We start from the raw sequence: 22344 nt of genomic DNA on the forward strand, positions 1-22344 counted from the left end.
CTCGATTTTCTGGCCCAAAACATGGCTCCTCAGCCCATGCACAAAAAAGTGGATCTGGTCTCCTCTATTTATATGGAGAAGACTTAACTCTTAAGATAACCTAGATCTAGATTAGAAAATTAGGTTAGACTCCATTAATTAGTTCATATAACTTGTTTTAGATCTAGTTTTTACCTTCAATTAATTAGTGTTAGAACAAAGTAGATTATTATTTATAATCACAATTAGTTTTAGAATTGAAGTAATTAGTTTTATTACTTTGTTTTAATTTAGATTTAGCTTTGTAGCCACCATTAGAACCATTTAATAAAAGCTTAATTATTATTCAATTCAATTGCTTCTCTTTCTATTATGTATTCTTTTCATTATTTTGGTCATGATAGTCCCATGAATCAAAGCTAAACTTCAATTAGAGGGAGTTGAATGAAGCTTTGAGAGGACTTGATTTGTCAGTATAGATTTGTTGTTTAGGATTTTAAGTTTATGTTTTTCTTGACTTAGAGATAAGAAGAATTTAACCTAAACTAGAGAATATTGAGTTTGCCATGAGAATGGAAACAAGATTTCTCTCATGCTAATTATTTTATGACTAGAGATAGTATAAAGTAATTAGGGATCATTAAAGGTCTATTCTTTATATTTTAATCTTGTGTGAGAATATCTAGACTAAGGTTTTCTTTACAAATCTATGCTAGTATGTTAAGAACTTAAAAAGTGGATTTCAATCTCTCTCTAGCTTTCTCCATATTTGATTCATCTATATTTTTATTAGTTTAGTTAATTTAGAATTATTTTAATCCATAGTATAATCGTATAATAGAAATTTCACATCACACATTACTCTCACCATTGTTCTTTGTGTTTGATTAGTTGAATTCGTTTAAGTCTAGAGAGTTAAGAGTGGAATGATTCCGTACTCTATATATTGCATGAATATATATATGTGAGAGTAGAAAAAAAAAAAATTGATACCGTAAGAATGAGGCGCCGCTGCCATCTTAGTCTCATTCAAGACAAGAATTCAATTGCTTGAATTCAAGGGGCAATCCCCCATTCTCTACCCACCCACCTTTTTCATTTTTCTTTCTTTTTTCTCATATTTTCGTTACTATTCACTGTTTTAAGCACAGAGCGCGCCCGCCCTCCCTAGTGTCTGCAGAATCACAGCAAAGAATACTGCGGTAAAGGTATTTATAAATTTCCAAAAATTCTGAAAATTTACAGGTATAATATATAAGGTGTTTTTTATTTATTGGAATATTTTCAGAATTTTCCTAATTGTTTTACCTTGTGAACAAATATGATCTTTACATTGCTGTATTTCAGTTTTCAAACTGTAAATTCTTGAAAAACAGACTAGTAAGGTTACTTAGGCAGTTCCAAAAATTCTAAACTTTTTACAGGAGTATCTATCCTAAGTTAGGATTTTTCAGTAAATATTTTACGAGTTTTTGATTTATTTTGACCTCCTAAATAGTGGAGTGTTTCCAGTGTGTTTCTGCAGTTTTGCAAACACTTAATTTCTGGAACAACAGCCGATAAGGAGAGTTTGTAGAACTCCAATTGATTTAAAATATTTACAGGAATACCCATGATCCGTGAGGAGTCTCCAGTAAACTTTTGGCGATTTTTGTCCCTGTTTTGATTGGTTAAACATTCAGTTGTTTGTATTGTGTCCGAAAACTGTTTTACAAACTTTGAAGGGTAATAGAAGGACTTTCATAGCTCCGATTGATTTGAAATTTTACAGGCTACTTGATAGACATCTTAGCAAACTACTGTAAAAATTTCATATTTTTTGGAGCACGACCCACACCTAAAACACTGGACATCATCCAAGGTTGAGCGCGCCTTGTGCCTAACCAAGGCAAACCAGCCCCAGCTCAAGCGCTGGAACTTCGAAGTTTGACCCTGAAGCGACCAGCGCCTAAGTGAACTCGCAAGTCGAGGCGACCCCTGCGCCGAGGCTAAAAGCTAAAAGTGAGCGCGACCCGTGCCCTCTTATGTACCAGCCCGATTTTTGACAGGTTAGTTCAAGTTTTCATTTCTTCAAGTTATTCAGTGTTTCTAACATCATACAAACACTGAGATCGGTATACAAGACGCTATTCAAATGCGTAGCAAGGAGGCATTCAGTACTCCTTCTTCCACTCCTTCGCCTCTTCTGTCAAAGGAGTTTTAATTCTAGTATAATCAGGCTTGTTTTTCGTAGACATAAATACCACACGCCTATCTAGAATTTCACACACTACACCTGCATCAATGGCTAAAGAACAAGAGACTCCTCTCTCTGATTTTTATAAAGCCCTAAACGATGGCCCTAAGTCGTGCATCATTCTTGCAGACCCAGTGGGGGATTTTCGAATTCCCCTTAATATATTTAACTTGTTACTGATTTTTCATGGTTTAGACCACGAGAAGCCTTACCAGCATATGCGTAGGATAGAACAAGTTCTCACTACATTCCATCATCTTAGCGTAAGTCCGGATCAAGTTAAACTTAGGGTGTTTCCTTTCACCCTAGCCAACAAGGTGGCGTCTTGGTTAACTGCCCAAACGCCAAACTCTGTGGACTCATGGGCTCAACTTGTTCAATTGTTCATGGAACAGTTTTACCCACCACTAAAGAGAGATGAAATGCTTCAAAAGATTCATTTCTTCCACCAGAATCCTCATGAATCCTCTTCAGAGGCCTGGAATCGTTTCACTGATCTTCTCATTGAATGCCCGCATCATAATCTTGCGAAGGACACGCTTGTTCGTACCTTTTTCAAGGGGCTTTTACATCGTCATAAGGAGGTTCTAGATATTATGACTGGGGGTAGTTTTCTTAGTAAAGGACTTGGAGGCTTATACATTCTTAGAATATCAATCTAAGAGGAACAACAACTGGGGAGGTAACAACTCTTCCCGCTCCACTCCTTCTTCTTTTGATGTTAAACCTGATTCCGAGCTTAAAACTCTTATCGATGCCCTCACTAAAAAGGTAGATGCCATCTCTGTTCAACAGCAACCCACTCCAGTCATGAACATTAAATCAACTCGTTGTAATGTTTGTTTTAGTCTTGAGCATTCCGACTTCTATTGTCCTCTTGTCTATGCACAACCACCACCACAACCATCAAATTTCAACCAGTTAACTCAACATCAAGGACAAGGAAACTTAGGTAATCAGAATAGAGGTTTAGTGCCCATGACCCAAAACTATCAACATCAAGACATGAACGCTCAACAAGCCTTAATTCCAGTTCAACCATCTACAGACAAATTAGTAGTGACCTTGTTGGGAAAACAAAATCAAATTATGCAACAAAACTCCAACTTGATGAAATATCAGCATGATCAAAACTCTAATATGATGAAACAAACGATGCAAACGATGCAGTCTTTGTGCCAAAAGGTTATTGACATGTCTCATAACCAAAATAATAACCAGACAGGCGTGTTTCCAAGTCAAGCAGTGCCTAATCCTAAGTCAACAAACACCGCCTTTGAAATAAACAATATTCACTGTAATGGTAATATAAACCAAGGGGACCTACAGGCAGTCACTACCCTTCGTTCAGGGAAAGTAGTTGATAACAAAGTAACTATGCCTAAAGACCACCCGCAAATAGAAGCTGAAAATGAAATCATACCAAATACTGTAATAGAAACTAAAGACCCTACAACTGTAGAAGTACCAGTTAAACCACAACCAAAAGGGAAAACCTTACAAGACCCAATAATAGAAATTGAATACCCTACACCTGTAGAGGTTCCAATATGGACAGCTAGATGGAAAACGGCTAGAGATAAAGCAAAGACTAATAATATTGTTAAATATAGAGATAAACCACCATATCCCGAGAGACTAATTGTGTCTAAAAAGGACGAAAATTTTGACGAGATTAGGGAAGTGTTTAAAAATCTGACTATAAACCTACCTTTTCTAGATGTTATAAAAAGTCTACCTGGACATGCTAAGTTTCTAAAAGAGTTGTGCGCCAAGAAGAGGAAAACTAATATACCCAATGAAGCCTTCTTAACTGAACAATATCCTTTTTATCTGAATATAACGGAATTGTTAAGTACAAGGACCCTGGTCATCCTACTGTACAATGCACCTTAGGTGATACCTTCATAACAACTGCTTTATTAGACCTGGGAGCAAGTGTTAACTTACTCCTTTTTTATTTATATAAACTACTGGGTCTAACAAAACTTCAACCAACCAAAATGACTTTGCAGTTAGCCGATCGTTCTGTTAAGTATCCCAAGGGTGTAGTTGAAAACATTCTCGTTAAAGTTTAGGATTTTTACTATCCAGCTGACTTTGTTATTCTCGACACAAAAGTTGCTCATGATTCTATTCCCATCATCTTAGGGCGTCCTTTCTTGGCAACCGCCAATGCCCAAATCAATTGTCGGGATGGCTCAATGACTCTTTCTTTTGAAAATATTTCTGTGAAAGTTAACATGTTTAGACAAAAGCAGAGACAACTAGGTTTAGTTAAGTCTATTGAGAGTTTTGTAAATCACATTAGTGCTTCCGATGATCTCGTCCCCACACTAGTACATACCCCTCTTATGGAATAAGACAAAGATCACAATTTTGACTCCTTGAACATAACTAAACTAGCATAAAAAATTTCTACCCTGCTTTCCGACACTACAAGAGATGGAGTAAACCTCACAATAGACGAGATAGATGAATTCCTCAAAGATGGAGATGAATACCATAATTATATGGATGCGAACAACCTAGATGAGGAATCCGATGAGTTTCTAAAAGCCTGTGATGATCCACCCTCTCAAGCACTACCTAGAGCACCACCCTACCACCATCCGCCTGAGCTAATCCCTCATAGAATCCAATCATTCTTCCCACCATTTTCTTCTAACACTTATCCACATTCCAAGTATCTTCTACAACCATCCATTTTCTCACGATCATTCACTTGGACACCTTTTCGTTCAAATAAAAAGAAGAAACTTTATGCTTGATTAAGTTCTAGATCCATCAGAATTCACTCCCATTCTACTAAGCCATGTCATAGGAAATCTTGGTGCTTAATTTTGTTTGGTGATGCATTACGTGTTAACTATTTATGGAAAGATCCACAATTATTTAGATTATTGATATATGAGAAACTGCATGTTAATACATATATATCACATTAAGTCTAGGGAATCTGACTTTAAAAGACCCAAGTTTTTGTATAATACCAACTTTCTGGAGTATAGGCCAAAAACAAAAATTTTTAAACTTAAAAGAGTTTTCCAATTTTGTTTGGGGGTGGCATGATTTTGGTATTTCATTTCAAATCTTTTGCCACCCTTTGCTTGTCATGTTTACTCCAAGAGAGTTTGTGTTAGTTAGATAAAATGCTTTAGTTTAATTGTGCCTCATGTTATCATATCATCTTTACAATATTTTTGTTACAGGTACTACCAATTTTTGCCACATTTCTATGGTAAATTCTTTTCTTATCTCTTTACACTTTGAGGACAAAGCATTCGATTGTTTAGGGGTAGGATAGAAACATTTGCAAAAATTAGGCACTTTTAGGATGTAAATTACGCACTTTTCTTTATATAAAAAAAAATAAAAAATAAAAAATATTGTTTATACTAGGCACTTAGTGATAATAGTATTGTTCCCTTCTCCATGATGATATTAGTCTAGAAATCTCACGTAGTACTTGAATTAGGATTTAATTTTTGAAACATAGATTAATATATAGGTAATAGTTATTGCATCTTTTCATTAACATCTTGCATGAGCATATTTTATTGTACTTGGCAGTATTTTTCTGAGACCTAGATTAGAGTACTTAATATATATCATGTGAGCATCTAGCCTAAAAGCCTCATAAAACAGAAATATCTGAGTGATGACACAAGGGAGAAGTAAATTCTGAGTAGAGAAATCACACATCCACTTGCTTGATCACCATATCATATCCTAAGCGAGAATTTAGGCCCTCTTTGGATCGATATAGCCAGAAATTCACACTTATATGAAATTTATATTCGCTAATCGCCCCACTGAGCTTTTCATTAGCCTTTTCACAAACCACAAATCCTTTACCCAATAAAACACAAGAAAAAATAAAATCAGCCTACCTATCTGGATAAGTCTGAGAAATGGGATGCGTGAAGAAAAGAGAAGAGAAATGTAAACAAAAATTAGTTAGTTGCTTCAGAAAAGAAAAAGAAAAGAAGTTTCCATCCAAAGAAAAGAAAAGAAAAAGGAAATAAAATAAAAACTCCAAAAATTGAATAAAAGGAGTCAAAAAGCCAAAATAAAAAGGCTAAGAATGGAAACAAAATGTAGAAGCCAAAAAACAAGGTTTTCTCTAGTTACATAATATGAAGACCCTATTTTCTCAGACTTGTCTTTTTGAATATCCATTTCCTTCCTTCTTTAACCAATACCTGCGCTCCGTATCACTTAATAAAGACCTCTAGCTCAATTAGAAATAGGTTGGTGTGATAGTAAGTGGTAGATGTGTTTGATCGACCTCGGCTTTCTTGGATTGTCATTGAGATTGTGAGAAAATGTGTGCCCACTGTACACTGAAGTTAGCAAACTTGAGTGGAAAAATCAGAGGGTTATGTGTTTTGATACATTCCTTGTGAGAACCTACTTAGGCACGTTACCCAAAAGTTTCAGAAACGAACCTGCCATTGCATTTCATATCATAGTTCATTGTATAGTTGTTTATCTTAAGATGATTTGATTATTATGCATGTATTAGTTTAAGTTTTAGAATGATCATTCTTGTTTAAATACTAGTGAGATATATAGATCATTGAGACATAAATAAGGAAACAATAGTTTTATTTTTTAGTCGTTGTAGTATAGATGAAGTTTGTGAGTACCTTCACAGAAAAACTCTCACGAGGCTATAACTCATCCACTAGGGAATTCCTAGTGGTTTAAGGTCTTGTTGCATATGGTTAATGCAATCGCACTCGGCAAAACGAGATTAGTTAGAACTCTATTTTTGGTCACTTATTCTAATTTCTCATATTTGCTTGAGGACAAGCAAAATGCTGTTTGGGGGTGGTTTAATAAGAGCCCAAAAATATAGTTTTAACCCCTTTAACAATATTGCTTTAGACCAATTATGTGATTAATAAGTAAGAGTTAGTAATGTTATCGTGCTTTTGTGTATTTAAGGCATTGGAGTCAAATATGTGCAGAAATGCGTCTCTTTTGTGAGATAAAGGAGCAAGGGTTGGTTGCTAAGGATTTCTATGATAAAAGTCCAAGATTCAAGGAGAAAAAGCCTTTTTAAAGTCCGGTCAAAGCTGAAAAGTCCAAGTTAATGTGAGCAGAAACAGCGCATAAAAGTCAGCAAAACTTCCAAAGGCCGTATCTTTGGACTCAGACCTCAGAATTGGGCCTACCTTATGTCAAATGACCGACTCGGAAATAGCTTTCCAATGGTCCAAGCCTTGACCCAATCAAAAGAGAAGAAGTGGGCAAAAAGTCTATGAAAGTCAAATCCAACTGAAAAGGCCTCTGTGGACTGAAGAAATTGGGTTTTGGGCTCGATTTTCCGGCCCAAAACATAGCTCCTCATCCCATGCACGAAAAAGTGGATCTGGTCTCCTCCATTTGTATGGAGAAGACTTAACTCTTAAGATAACCTAGATCTAGATTAGAAAATTAGGTTAGACTCCATTAATTAGTTCATATAACTTGTTTTAGATCTAGTTTTTACCTTCAATTAATTAGTGTTAGAACAAAGTAGATTATTATTTAGAATCACAATTAGTTTTAGAATTCAAGTAATTAGTTTTATTACCTTATTTTAATTTAGATTAGCTTTGTAGCCTCCATTAGAACCATTTAATAAAAGCTTAATTATTATTCAATTCAATTGCTTCTCTTTCTATTATGTATTCTTTTCATTATTTTGTTCATGATAGTCCCATGAATCAAAGCTAAACTTCCATTAGAGGGAGTTGAATGAAGCTTTGAGAGGACTTGATTTGTTAGTATAGATTTGTTGTTTAGGATTTTAAGTTTATGTTTTTCTTGACTTTGAGATAAGAAGAGTTTAACCTAAACTAGAGAATAGTGAGTTTGCCATGAGAATGGGAACAAGCTTTCTCTCATGCTAATTATTTTATGACTAGAGATAGTATAAAGTAATTAGGGATCATTAAAGGTCTAGTCTTTATATTTTAATCTTGTGTGAGAATATCTAGACTAGGGTTTTCTATACAAATCTATGCTAGCATGTTAAGAACTTAAAAAGTGGATTTCAATCTCTCTCTAGCTTTCTCCATATTTGATTCATCTATATTTTTATTAGTTTAGTTAATTTAGAATTATTTGAATCCATAGTATAATCGTAGAATAGAAATTTCACATCACACATTACTCTCACCATTGTTCTTTGTGTTTGATTAGTTGAATTCGTTTAATTCTAGAGAGTTAAGAGTGGAACGATTCCATACTCTATATATTGCATGAATAAATATGTGATAGTAAGAAAAAAATAATTGATACCGTAAGAATGAGGTTAGAGTAAATCTAATTGAGTTTTTACGGGTTATCAACTTTCCACCATAGATTTTATTCCCTCTTTTCCAAGCAATTCATTTTCTTTATCCTCTCTGCCTAGATCTTCATAAATTTTCTCAATGTCATTGTTCAAATGTGTCGAGTCCAACACATGTTCTAGAGTTTCTTCTATCGGAGTTTTCTCATGCATAGGTGGTGGTGTACTAGGACAAGTGAGAGAAGTTGTAACTTCAGGCATATAGTCATCATCGTAAGATCTGAAATTCACACGATAGTCAGGTGGATGGTGATGGGATTTTAATTTTTCGTTAATATCAGGATGGGCTTTAGCAATGGGCTTTGTCATAGTAACACCTTGTTTCTTTTGTTGGTTGGGTTATGGACTAGTGGGAAGAATATTAGTCTCAGATGTTGCATTATTTGAATCGGATTGGAGAAAACATAATGTAGTTGCTATTTGTTGAGTTAGTATTGCTTACTTAGCCATTTTCTGGTAGAGTTGGTCTGTGATGGATGGTAGAGTGGGATATAAATTTGATATAGATGGTGATATGAATGGTAATGTGTTTTGGGTGAAACTGCACTCTGACTGACCATATGGATATATGAATGGTGGTTGACTATTTGTGGTGGAACTCCATGAATTGTCGGTATGACTGGAAAACTCTTAAGTGTATGGGGTACTAAGGAAGTTTGAAAATTGAGGTTCGTAATTGTAAGAATTTCCCGTAGTAGACTGAATTCGGTATATGATAGACAATAGGATAACCAGTGATAAGGACTACCACAAAAAAGAACAAGGTTATCAGTTTGCATTGTAATTCCATGATGGTTGTAATGCATACTGATAGGACATGAATGCTCAATCAATGATGATGCACAAACAATAGAAATTCTTTTTTCTTTTTCTTTTTTTTTTTTTTTTTTTTTTTTTTTTTTTTTTTTTTTTTTTGAAAATATTTGCTTGGTCTATAGATTACTATGCCCTATTCAAGGGAACAATTGGGCGCGAGACTAGGATGGCTCTACTACACGTCTCAGAAGAGTAGGCAGTCACTTCACCAAGTGGTGTGCTACCAAGAATCTCACTCACGATGAATCTGGGGGAGGAGAGTGAGGAAAGTAGTTGGTCCACCGGAATCTAGTTACTGATTACTCTAAATCCTTGTGGCTATATTTTTGTCCTTTTATGGAGGAGCGTGAGTACTTTGGGCTCTAGTTAGTTGATTTTAATTCATTTTTTTTGGTTTAAGGCTTCAAGAATCAAGCAACGTTTGATTTATCTACATTGGGGAATGACTTCCCAATTGTTGTTATGTGGTTTCGGGTTCAACCTTATGTGTGAATGTAAATTATAGTGCGGAAATTAAATTTCAAACAATCACGTAAGCATGCTTGAACACACAAGGTATCCTCTTACATGGGCTTCGAGGAGGTTTAGAATTTACCTCTCAAGCTGTGATTACACTCTGCTTGAGGAGAAGGCGACGTTGGTTGGAGCGTGATCTGAGAATCAGACCCAACCGTTCGAGCTTTTCCCTGTTTTAAGTTAAAATAAAAGTCCACTTAAAAAGCCCACAGTTTGGGTTTTTGATAATTAAACAACTTTGCCTTCAAGGGCCCAAAACATAAAACTAAACTAATACTAAACTAATCTAATAGATTAACTAGTTTAGATAGATTGTCTAGATTAACTAGAGCTAAACTTAGTTAGAGTATTGATTACGAAGTTGATTCAAAGTGTACGAGCGTATAATTCACGACTTGCCTCGCACATTTGAACTTCTCAAGGCAATGAAAACTCTACTCTCTTGATAAGTTTAGAACTTCAACCAAGTGTTCACTTATGTTCATCCACATAATCAATCAAAACTTATATTTTCTATTTTTTTTTCTTTATTTTTTTATATCTCTATCTATTACAAACAATAAAAGTTTAGTTTTCTCTGTTTTAAGTTACAATAAAAGTCCACTTAAAAAGGCCACAGTTTGGGTTTTTGATAATTAAACAACTTTGCCTTCAAGGGCCCAAAACATAAAACTAAACTAATACTAAACTAATCTAATAGATTAACTAGTTTAGATAGATCGATTATCTAGATTAACTAGAGCTAAACTTAGTTAGAGTGTTGATTACCAAGTTGATTCAAAGTGTGAGAGCGTATGATTCACGACTCGCCTCGCACACTTGAACTTCTCAAGGCAATGAAAACTCTAATCTCTTGATAAGTTTAGAACTTCAACCAAGTGTTCACTCATGTTCATCCACATAATCAATAAAAATATATATATATATATATATATATATATATATATATATATATATATATATATATATATATATATATATATATATATTTTTTTTTTTTTTTTTTTTTTTTTTTTTTTTTATATCTCTATCTATTACAAACAAGTTCCACTTATTTATACTACTCTATTACGAAATCCGGATTTGTAGATCAACTAAACATTACAAAACAACTGAACTATGAAAAATTGGATACTGGAATGCTGAGGTGGACTCGCGGTCGCCCGCCGGCAAGGGCGCGACCACCCGTCGGATTCCGGCCAAGTTCTGTCGGTTTTCAGCTGCAACTTCAGCTCCTCTCCAGCATGTTGATCTCGAACTTGGATTTGCAAAATAATAAGTCAGTAATGAAAAACAACAAAATAAATCAACGAAAATTAGAAAAATAAGAAGTGAAAAGGTGAGAGTGATGTTTCCTTCCTTAGATGCTCAACCAAGCATTCTTGCTCCTTCAATCAATGACAGCGGCGCCATTTGATGTAGACTAGTTATGATTATCTCAAAGTTTTTGATGTGGTTCACCATAGATTGTTTAGAGTTTGAATGATTGGGAGTTGAAGAAAGGAAGGTATGATCTTTAGTTTAGGACAAATGTTTGTTTGCTAGTTTATGAAGAACATTGAAAGAAAAGCTTAAGTGGTTCTAATGATTGAAGAACATAAACTTGAAAACAATGAAAGAAAATGATTGATTGAAGAACAAACAACAAAGAAAGATGATTGATTGATTGAAATATAAAAGCAAATAACAAGATTGAAATGAAGAACAATAAAATAAATGACTTGAATGTAAAATGACTAGAAATTAAATCTTACATGACACTAGAATAAGTCTAGGTGTATTCTCTCTCCCTAACTTTTAGTTCTTATACCCCTACTTTATGCAAATGACTAATTTGCCTTTCTCTATTACATTTGAGACACCTCATCCGTTACTTTATGCTTTTGCTTTTTGATTTCTTCTTGATCAAGATAGGTTTTAGAGAAAGCCATATTTTGTGTTTAGGACATCTATCTCTGGTCTTCTGAGTTGAGGACTTTGACTTTTAGCTCTTTGGTTATGAGTCTTTGACCTTTGACTTTGACATTTGACTTTGACTTTTAGCACTTTTTCACAGCAGATTCTAGTCTTCATAATAAGCGTGATTAAGGCTCATTTTGGTACTAAGACGCAACTTTTATGATAAGTGGTCTGAATTTCTCTGTAACCTGAAAAAGACAATAAAAACTATGAGTTGTCTTTTCATTAGGCGTAAGAAGGGCAGTAATGCAGTAATGTAAGGATAATAAAATGCGCATTTGGGAGCTGATCAATTGTTCATACCCCAAATAGGCATGAACAATGATTGTTCATAGCTCATGTTGAAGTATGAACAGTGATTGTTCATACCCCAAATAAGTATGAACAATGATTGTTCATACTCTAATAGGTGTTCTTACTGATCATACATTACGTTGAGGTGTGAACAGTGATTGTTTATACCCCAAATAGGTATATATGAACAATGAGTGTTCAGAACTCATGTTAAGGTATGAACAGTGATTGTTCATACCCCAAATAGGTATGAACAATGATTGTTCATACTCTAATAAGTATTTTTACTGATCATACATTATCTTGATGTATGAACAGTATGAACAATGATTGTTCATACTCTAATAGGTGCTCTTACTGATCATACATTATATTGAGGTATGAACATTGATTGTTCATACCCCAAATAGGTATGAACAATGAGTGTTCACAACTCATGTTGAGATATGAACAGTGATTGTTCATACTCCAAATAGGTATGAACAATGATTGTTCATACTCCAATAGGTGTTCATACTGTTCATATATACGTCACATAATTTATGATCAGTAAGAACAATAATTGTTCATATGAACAATGAATGTTCATAGCTCATGTTGAGATATGAATAATGATTGTTCATACCTCAAATAGATATGAACAATGATTGTTCATACTCCAATAGGTGTTTTTATTCATCATAAATTATATTGAGGTATGAACATTGATTGTTAATATCCCAAATAGATATTGTTCATATGAACAATGAGTGTTTATAGCTCATATTAAGGTATGAACAGTGATTGTTCATACCCTAAATAGGTATGAATAATGATTGCTCATACTCCAATAAGTGTTCTTACTGATCATGCATTATGTTGATGTATGAACAGTATGAATAATCATTGTTCATACTCCAATAGGTGTTCTTACAGATCATATATTATATTGAGATATGAACAATCATTGTTCATACCCCAAAAATAGGTATGAACAATGATTGTTCATATGAACAATGAGTGGTCATAGCTCATGTTAAAGTATAAACAATCAATCATACTCTAATAGGTGTTCTTACTGATCATATATTATCTTGAGGTATGAACAATGATATGAACATGAGCTATGGTATGAACAATGATTGTTTATATACTAAATAGGTATGAACAATGATTGTTCGTACTATATATGCTGGGTCATTTCGGTTGGGCCGAGCCGTTTATTATTTCGCATTACGGGTATACTTTACCTTTGATCTACCCGACTACCCGAGCCGTTTTTAATTTCGTGTCAAGGTATACTTGACCTTTCATCTACCCGGGGTCGTTGTTAGTGATTAAAAAAAAAAAGATGTCTGCAAGAGTTATTTTTTCCCCCGATCTGTCCTGGAGAGTTTCTCTCTGTAAAAACAAACCCTTGCCACAACACTCACGGCGGAACCACCCGACACCACTCCGTAAGTTTTCTTAATTTTAAATAAAATTGGAATTGTTACTTAGAAACAAATTTAAATTTGTTTTAGTTAATTCGTTCGAAAAATTAGGGCCATATTGTCATTTAACTGGAAGGTTTAGCCTTTCTAGATTCTTTAGAAACACATAAACTCAAAACACGTCCACTTTCGTTTGTTGAAATAGGCTTTTCATTTTCTCAACTTACTATTATTGTTTACCCATTTACAGGATTGTAGTACGTAGTGAAAAGAGGAGAGGAGGAACAGTAGGCGGTGGTCAAAAAAGGTTGAAGCAAGAGCCTATAAGACAAGAAAGAGGTTCATTAATTAACGAGACTCCCAGTCAATATATCATTGCTAGTAACCGAGATTCTGATGCGAGTTACGCTACCAATAGTCCGACATCTTCACTTGGCTGATAGTATAAAATATCTCGATATATCGTGATATTTAGGGATATCTATCCAGATTTCAGAGAAAAATCTATAAATATTACGATATATTCAGAGATATATACGACTGTAAATATCGGTAATATTTTGACGATATTTATGATATTTGTAATATTTGATGATATTTTGTGATATTTGGAGATATTTTGTGATATTTGATGTATATAACAATTTTATTTAATATTTACTATTATATTTCAAATAAATATAAATAATGTATTATGATATATCAAGAAATATCCACAATATCTATGATATTTGTCGATATTTTAGATATATCTACTATATTTGCACGTGAAACAATATCATATCCACGATACATATTCAGAAATTGAATATCCATAAGTACCCGTATCCTAATATTTTATAATATATTTGAAATTGAATATCCATAAGTACCCGTATCCTGATATTTTATAATATATTTGGCTGTATGTCTAACGTTCCCATTACTGACCGGTCTTATCAATCTTCTGCTTTTGGTACTATAAGAAATTATCTTTCGTTATATTCCAAACCGTTTTTTAACAAACCACCTCCACCTCCACCTTCATCCCACCTCCACCTTTATCCAGGCATTGGAAAGAGAGATTTCAGGGGCTGAAGCGGCAAGAAATGAGTGGGAAGAGAATTCTTGGATATCGATGCATTTCTATGGAAAAAGTACAAGGAGCTTGAGAACCTCTCTGTTGAATGCAACCAGGCTATTAGAAGGTTATTTTCATCTTCCTTTATTAGGCCTGCTTTCTTATATTTGTATTATAGTCACGTTTTCTTAGGCACCATTTAGTCTTGTCCAATAAGAGTCTATTATATTAGTTAGTTTCTATAGGACTGATTATGTGATACACAGTTTTCATTGTTTCAGGGCAAAAAAAAAAAAAAAACCCTTGAACTATGTATCTCTTTAACATAAAAAACACAAAATGACACATGCATATATATACCTCCAGAGAAATTGTCAAATTGTAGGACATGAACCATTGGCTCAATGGTTGTGCACTCTCCCCCACGTGCTTGGGGCTGTTCTCGAAACTCACTAGCGTGACATGCAAGATAGGCACCCGTAATGTCCTTTTGTTAGTTCTAACCAAGGTTAAAAAGTGGTCATAAACATGTAATGGATACAGCCCTTGCATGACCTTGATGGTCCTTACAGAATGGCCTCTACACTTTTTTTTATGGTTAATTGTCTCCAAATACTGTCGTCAACTGTTGTTTAAGGCTCTTTTTTACATCACTTTATATATAAGGGCAACAATTTTAAATGTTATATTTTCTTATTTCAGTATTTTCTTTTATGTTTCTCTCTTCTACTTGGTGGTACTCTTATCATCTTATGGAACTTGACAATGGTAAGTTATGGACCCAGTCGTTTCACCTTCACAGCAGCTGTTTTAAGACCTTGGTTAAGAGATTTTGTTTTCTTTATGAGTAATATCATTCTGTTCATGTTCCATTGACTTATCACCAGATTGTTGTTTGTGCTAACCGTGATCCCTCACGACTAATTTCTCTAATTTTTTTCAGGTTAAAAATTGGAGATGACTTGCAATATAAGCTGAATAGCAAAGGATCAAAACCTGCTGATATATTGGGCGTTGACGACATATCTTTGCTTAAAAAGACACTAATTGCTTTTGCAGATGACTTGAACAAAAGCTCGATGGCAAAGTTGGAGGAATTCATTTCCCTTCAGCAACAATCACAGGATAAGGATAGTAAACTCAAGGAGAAAAGAAGCCATCTCACAAAAAATTAATCTCGGATTGATGCGGTAAGTATAAAAGAGCTTTATAAAGCATGTCATTTGCTTATTGTTATAAGTATTGTGTCGATTATATAACCGGTATGATACTGAATTGTTGGGCTGTGGAAACAAAGTCGATTATGAAGCTCGGTATCTCACCCCGCAAGTTTTTTAGAGTTCTGAAACTTTTCGGAATTTCGACAATTTGTCGATATTTCGGCCCCAAACTTTTTCTCTCCTTTTTTTTTTCTATGTACACCTATATAAAGGAAATAGATTAGGGTTTTGAGACAACCTTTTGAGAGATTCATTTCTTGGGTATTGTGGGAGCTCTATTGAGCTAGGGTTTGAGTGAGGTCTCTTGTTCTTGATTCTTGATATCTCTTGTAAACTCTTCAATCTTTGCTATAAAGGAAACTTGGCTCTTGTGTGGATGTAGGTAATATTTACCGAACCACCTAAATCTTTGTGTCTCTTTGCATATTTACTTCCTTATTTATTGTTTACTTGCTATGGGTGATGATAAATTAGTGGTTTTGCTTGTTTGAGTTTGTTGTGATAACTACCAAAGTCTTAGGTGAGTGATTTCCTTGGTGTGAGCTCCAAGTTGAAATCATTTGGGATAGAAAGTAACTAGATTGAGGTGTGACTTTCTAGTGAAATCTCCCAACAAGTAGTATCAGAGCTACAGGGTGTGTGAGGAAAAGACTCCACCTTTAGCATTGGAGGCTAGGTGTTTGAGGAAATTCCTCTGAGAGGTTCTCCACCGTTGGTTTTGATTCAGTAAAGTCATGACGACCGAAAAAAAGCTTACAGGATAGAGAAGTTTGATGGAACAAACTTTGGCTATTGGAAGATGCAAATTGAGGACCCTCTCTATCAAAAGGATTTGATGGAAACGTTGATAAGTGAGAAGCCTGAGGAGATTCCACAAGACAAATGGGATTTGCAGGATAGAAAGGCCTTGGCCACAATCCGATTGAGTCTTTTCAAGTGGAAGTCGGTAGCCTTCAATATTAAAGATGCGAAGGCGAAGTCTCTCATGGAGGCACTTTTACTACGATGTATGAACAACCCTAACCGCCGTGAACAAAGTCTATTTGATCACCAAGCTATTTAGTATGAGAATGTCGGAGGGACATCCTTCAAGGATCACTTAAATGAATTCAACCAAACTAAGGACCAATTGGAGTCGGGTTGAGATTACATTTAGTGATGAGGTGCTAGCTTTGGCGATACTTGGACAAATGCCTCCAAGTTGGAAGGCTACAGTTGCGGCTATTAGTGGCTCTGGGGAATGACCAAGTTGAAGTTTGAGCACGTTGTTAGTATGGTACTAACCGAGGAAATTCGGAGACAGGATTGTCCTTCATCTTCGGGTCAACTTCAGGGTCGGCATTGAGCACTGAAAGTAGGGGGAGAAATTCAAACAGGAATCGTGGTAAGAAGAAGTGGAGGGGGAGATCGAAATCTCAAGCCCCCCAATTGCAAAGCGTTGAACACAAACCTCGAGACATAAGTGAAGTGGTGTGCTATAATTGTGGTAGGCTTGGCCACTATAGCCCCAATTGTCCGGCACCAAGAAACAACAACAACATTAATAAGAACAAGAAAAGGAATCAAGAAGCTAATGTTGTTGAGATGGTAGATGACGCTTTGATATGTTCGATGGAGGCGTTGGTTTTGAAGAAGGAGTCTTGGGTACTTGATTCTATTGGAAGAGATCTTTCCATGCTACCTCACATCGAGAGTTCTTGAGAACTACACCGAAGGTGACCTTGGAACGGTCTTTCTCGGTGATGACTAACCTTGTGACATTGTCGGCAAGGGTGACATTGTCGGCAAGGGTGACGTGCATGTCAAGATGAATGGCTCGTCATGGTTATTGAGGGACGTCAGACACGTTCCGGATTTGAGGAAGAATTTGATTTCTGTGGGGCAATTGGCAAGTGAAGGATTTGTTTGATCTTCACCGGTGATACTTGGAAGGTCTCGAAGCGGTTCATTGATTGTTGCAAATGGTAAGAAATATGGTACTCTCTACATGACTGCACATGGTTGTGAGTCGATTGTCGTGGCACATGGCAAAGAGGATCCGAATGTTTGGCACCGCAGACTTGGTCACATGAGTGAGAAAGGAATGAAAATCCTTCACTCTTCTAGTAAACTCCCAAAGTTACAGTTGACTGAAATTGACTTCTGTGAGAACTGTGTATTTGGAAAGCAGAAGCGGGTGAGTTTTCAGAGAATGGGTCAGACTCCGAAAGCAAGAAGGCTTGAGTTGATTCATACAGATGTCTGGGGGCCAGCTAATGTCTCTTCACTTGGCGGAAAGTCATATTTTGTGACTTTCATTGATGACCATACTAGGAAGGGTGGGTCTATTTCTTGAGACACAAGTCGAAGTATTTGAAGTATTCAAAACTTGGAAGGCCATGGTTGAGAATGAGACAAGCTTGAAAGTAAAGAAATTTGAGATCCAAACAACGGTGGAGAGTATGAGGATTCAGGTTTTAAGAATCTTGTCGACAATGGCATCAAGATGGAAAAGACTTTGCCGGGGACACCTCGCCAGAATGGGGTTGCTGAGCGGATGAATAGAACATCGACAGAGAGCTAGGTGTATCGCATTACACTAGCGAGGCTTGCCCAAGCAATTTTGGGAGAAAGTGTTAGCACAGCCAGCCTTACGATCGATAGAGGACCATCGGTACATTTGGATTTTAAGATTCCGGAGGAAGTGTGGGCGGGAAGGATGTGAACCTTTCCCATTTGAAGGTGTTTGGTTGTGTGTCCTATGTCCACATTAGTGACCAAGCTACAAGCAAGCTTGATGCTAAGTCACTAAAGTGCACCTTCATCGGCTATGGCGGTGATGATTTTGGGTATCGCTTTTGGGATGATCAAAATCGGAAAATCATTCGTAGTAGAGATGTTGTGTTTAATGAGAAGGTGATGTACAAGGACAGAGATGAAACACAAACCAAGGAATCGGGTACAGAGAGCGACACAAAGTATGTTGAGTTGGAAGACTTCGATGTAAGTCATGGTATAGTGGGAGCCCCACAGTCAGAGGATGACAGTAGTAGTGACTCAGAGAATAATGAGGATACTACACCACCGAGGCCATCTCCACCTCGTGCCCCAAGGAAGACATCCAGGCCACATGTACCGAGTACGAGATATCCACCCTCCACCTATGTGAATTACTTGCTACTTACTGATGGTGGCGAGCCTCAATGCTATGATGAAGCATTGGAGGTGAGTGATGCAAGCAAGTGGGAGCTTGCTATGCAAGATGAGATGAAGTCCCTCATCTCTAGTGGCACGTGGGAGTTAGCCAAACTACCCATGGGCAAGAAGGCTCTACAGAACAAATGGGTGTTTAGAGTCAAAGAGGAACATGATGGTTCCCAGAGATACAAAGCGAGGCTAGTAGTCAAGGGTTTTCAGCAGAAAGCAGGCGTTGACTTCACAGAGATATTCTCCCCAGTGGTGAAACTGAATACTATTCGGTCAGTGTTGAGTATTGTTGCAGCGGAAGATTTGTATCTTGAGCAGTTGGATGTTAAAACTGCCTTCCTCCATGGTGACCTAGTTGAGGAAATTTACATGCAGCAACCGGAGGGTTTCATCAAGAAGGGTAAAGAGAATATGGTATGCAGGCTCAGAAAGAGCTTGTATGGTTTGAAGCAAGTCCCTAGGGTTAAAGGGTACAGGAAGTTTGATAACTTCATGCAAGGAAATGGCTACTATAAGTGCAACACTGACCATTGTTGCTACTTCAAGAGGTTTGACTCAGCCACGCCATCCTGTTGCTATATGTTGATGATATGTTAGTAGCAAGTTCGATATGTCGAGAAATGGGAGATTGAAAGAGAAGTTAGCAAGTGAGTTCTCTATGAAGGACTTGGGTGCGATGAAACAGATTCTAGGGATGAGGATCGAAGAGATAGGCGTAAAGGTATTCGAGTTGTCACTGGTGAGTATATTGAAAAGGTATTGAAGAGGTTCAACATGGGTAGTCGCGAAAACCCGGTTTGCACACCTTTGGCGATCCACTTCAAGTTGTCAAGGAACATTCTCCCAAGATGTTGAGGAAAGAAACTTCATGGCTAAGGTACCATCGCCTCGCCATTGGAAGTCTTATGTATGCCATGGTTTGCACGCGTCCGGATATAGCCCAAGATTGGGGGAGTCGATAGATTTATGTCTAATCCTGGCAAGCAACATTGGGAAGAAGTCGTGAAGTGGATATTGAGATATTTGAGAGGTACTACAGAGAAATGCATATGTTATGGAAGGGGTGTTGTGAACCTGCAAGGGTATGTGGATGCCAATTTTGCGGGAGAAGTAGATCGTGAGAAGAAGCACTCGGTTATGGTTATGTCTTTACAGTAGGTGCTACTGCAGTGAGTTGGATTTCTCAGTTACAGAAGATTGTTGCTTTGTCTACCACAGAAGCAGAGTATGTGGCCGTTACAGAGGCAAGCAAAGAGATGATCTGGTTACAGGGATTGATGGAAGAGCTTGGGATGAAGCAAGAGAGAAGTGTGTTACACGGTGGGATCAGTACTATACATCTTGCTAAGAATTCCGCCTTTCATTCTAGGACCAAGCACATTGGTCTCCGGTATCATTTTATCCGATCTCTGTTAGAGGATGAGGTTTTGGCACTTGAGAAGATCCAAGGGAGTGAGAATCCGGCGGATATGTTGACCAAGACCGTGCCTACTGAGAAGTTGAAGTTGTGTTCAACTTCGGTGGGTCTTCTTGCTTGAAGACCATGATGGATGAGCCGAGTGTTTCTTTAGTAAATTGGAATTGGATGGAGTTGTTACAATTGAGATGTGATGTGCATGTAGAATCTCGAAGGTTCCAAGTGGGAGATTGTTCACGTGGAACCGTCGAGCATATGAAGCTCCGGTATCTCACCAGCAAGCTTTAGAGTTCTGAAACTTTTCGGAATTTCGACGATTTGTCGATATTTCGGCCCCAAACCTTTTCTCCCCTTTTTTTTTTTCTATGTACACCTATATAAAGGAAATAGATTAGGGTTTTGAGACAACCTTTTGAGAGATTCATTTCTTGGGTATTGTGGGAGCTCTATTGAGCTAGGGTTTGAGTGAGGCCTCTTGTTCTTGATTCTTGATATCTCTTGTAAACTCTTCAATCTTTGCTATAAAGGAAACTTGGCTCTTGTGTGGATGTAGGTAACATTTACCGAACCACCTAAATCTTTGTGTCTCTTTGTATATTTACTTCCTTATTTATTGTTTGCTTGCTATGGGTGATGATAAATTAGTGGCTTTGCTTGTTTGAGTTTGTTGTGATAACTACCAAAGTCTTGGGTGGATGATTTCCTTGGTCTGAGCTCCAAGTTGAAATCATTTGGGATAGAAAGTAACTAGATTGAGGTGTGACTTTCTAGTGAAATCTCCTAACAAGAATAATATTGAGACATGAGGCATGTGGCTGTAGGGGTTTAAGAATAAAGTTCGTACTATGAAAAAGAAAAGCTTTTTTATCTTAAGCTGGTTAGGTTACCGAATCTCAACCTGCCAAATTTGGCTAGGCATTCAAGAATTTGAATTTAAGTTCTAATCAAATTTCTAGTACCACTCCTCTATTTAGCTTTTTTTAAGCAGTCTCAACTAAGATATAAATGATAGGTATCATATGAAATAAAACCCTTATGAGAATACCATTCTTCTACCAATGGTTAATCACCATTTCAGGTTGAATCTCAACTAAGTGTAGTGGAGAAGGAAATACAGAGTACGCATCCATGTGTTCTGCGGAAGCTAAAAGAATTACTGAAGATCTTGAACAGGAGATGCATAAATTGGATAAGAGGGAACGAGAAGCAGATGAGTTTCTGAAGGTATATTTCGTTTCACATCATTTCTGTTTTGATTATAATATATTAATATATGGGAAATAGGATTTATTTACTGATATTCCCATAAATATTTGGGCAGACTTCTAGCACGAAGTTACAGGATTTGATTAAGAAAAATGATGAAGAAATCCAGAAGTGTGCTCATGAATTGCTCATGCTAGTTGATTCAGTCTCAAAGTACAAAGAGAGTATGGGATCTACATTGTTAAATATTTGGAGGGATGTCTCTGAAACTGCTGAAGCTCACAAATGTTTACAAGGGCTGCGCTCCTTGGCAGCAGAGTTAGTCAATGTGTAAGGTACACTTTTAAATTTCATCATACCTTCACTCGACATATTTATACGTGCATGGTTAGGTATGGGCACCCTGTATAGTTTCTTGCTCATGATTTCACTCTTTTTCTCCAATTCTGTCCCTTGAAACTAGAAAAAGGTGTGCACTGTGCATAGCTACATTTCCGTTATGGGCAGCTGTTTTTTGTTTTTTTTTTAGTGTGATTGAAGGGGGTTATTTGTTAACACTTAGCAGTGATCAATTCACTCATGAGTTCTATCATAATTTCAAAGTTCATAAGGTTTTACCATGTTTATTGTGACGCAACATTCCCATTTTGCCATGTTTTTTCTTTGGCTGGAGCATAGGTTTTGGAGACTCCACTTC

At 36.5% G+C, this 22344-nt stretch overlaps 1 long non-coding RNA gene across 3 annotated transcripts; it reads left to right on the forward strand.

Annotated features, from left to right (window-relative positions):
* The first annotated feature begins 14667 nt into the window (after positions 1-14667).
* Positions 14668-22137, forward strand: LOC147480986 (uncharacterized). Of its 3 annotated transcripts, none has more exons than XR_015205569.1 (4): positions 14668-14745; positions 15562-15808; positions 21520-21665; positions 21763-22137. It is a non-coding gene; the product is annotated as an uncharacterized LOC147480986 (long non-coding RNA). The 3 variants fall into 3 exon arrangements; XR_015205570.1 differs by lacking the exon at positions 14668-14745 and adding an exon at positions 15209-15386; XR_015205571.1 differs by lacking the exon at positions 14668-14745 and adding an exon at positions 15388-15439.
* Positions 22138-22344: the final 207 nt, after the last annotated feature.

This window comes from Coptis chinensis, chromosome 8, assembly GCF_015680905.1.
Source record: "Coptis chinensis isolate HL-2020 chromosome 8, ASM1568090v1, whole genome shotgun sequence".
NCBI classification, from domain to species: domain Eukaryota; kingdom Viridiplantae; phylum Streptophyta; class Magnoliopsida; order Ranunculales; family Ranunculaceae; genus Coptis; species Coptis chinensis.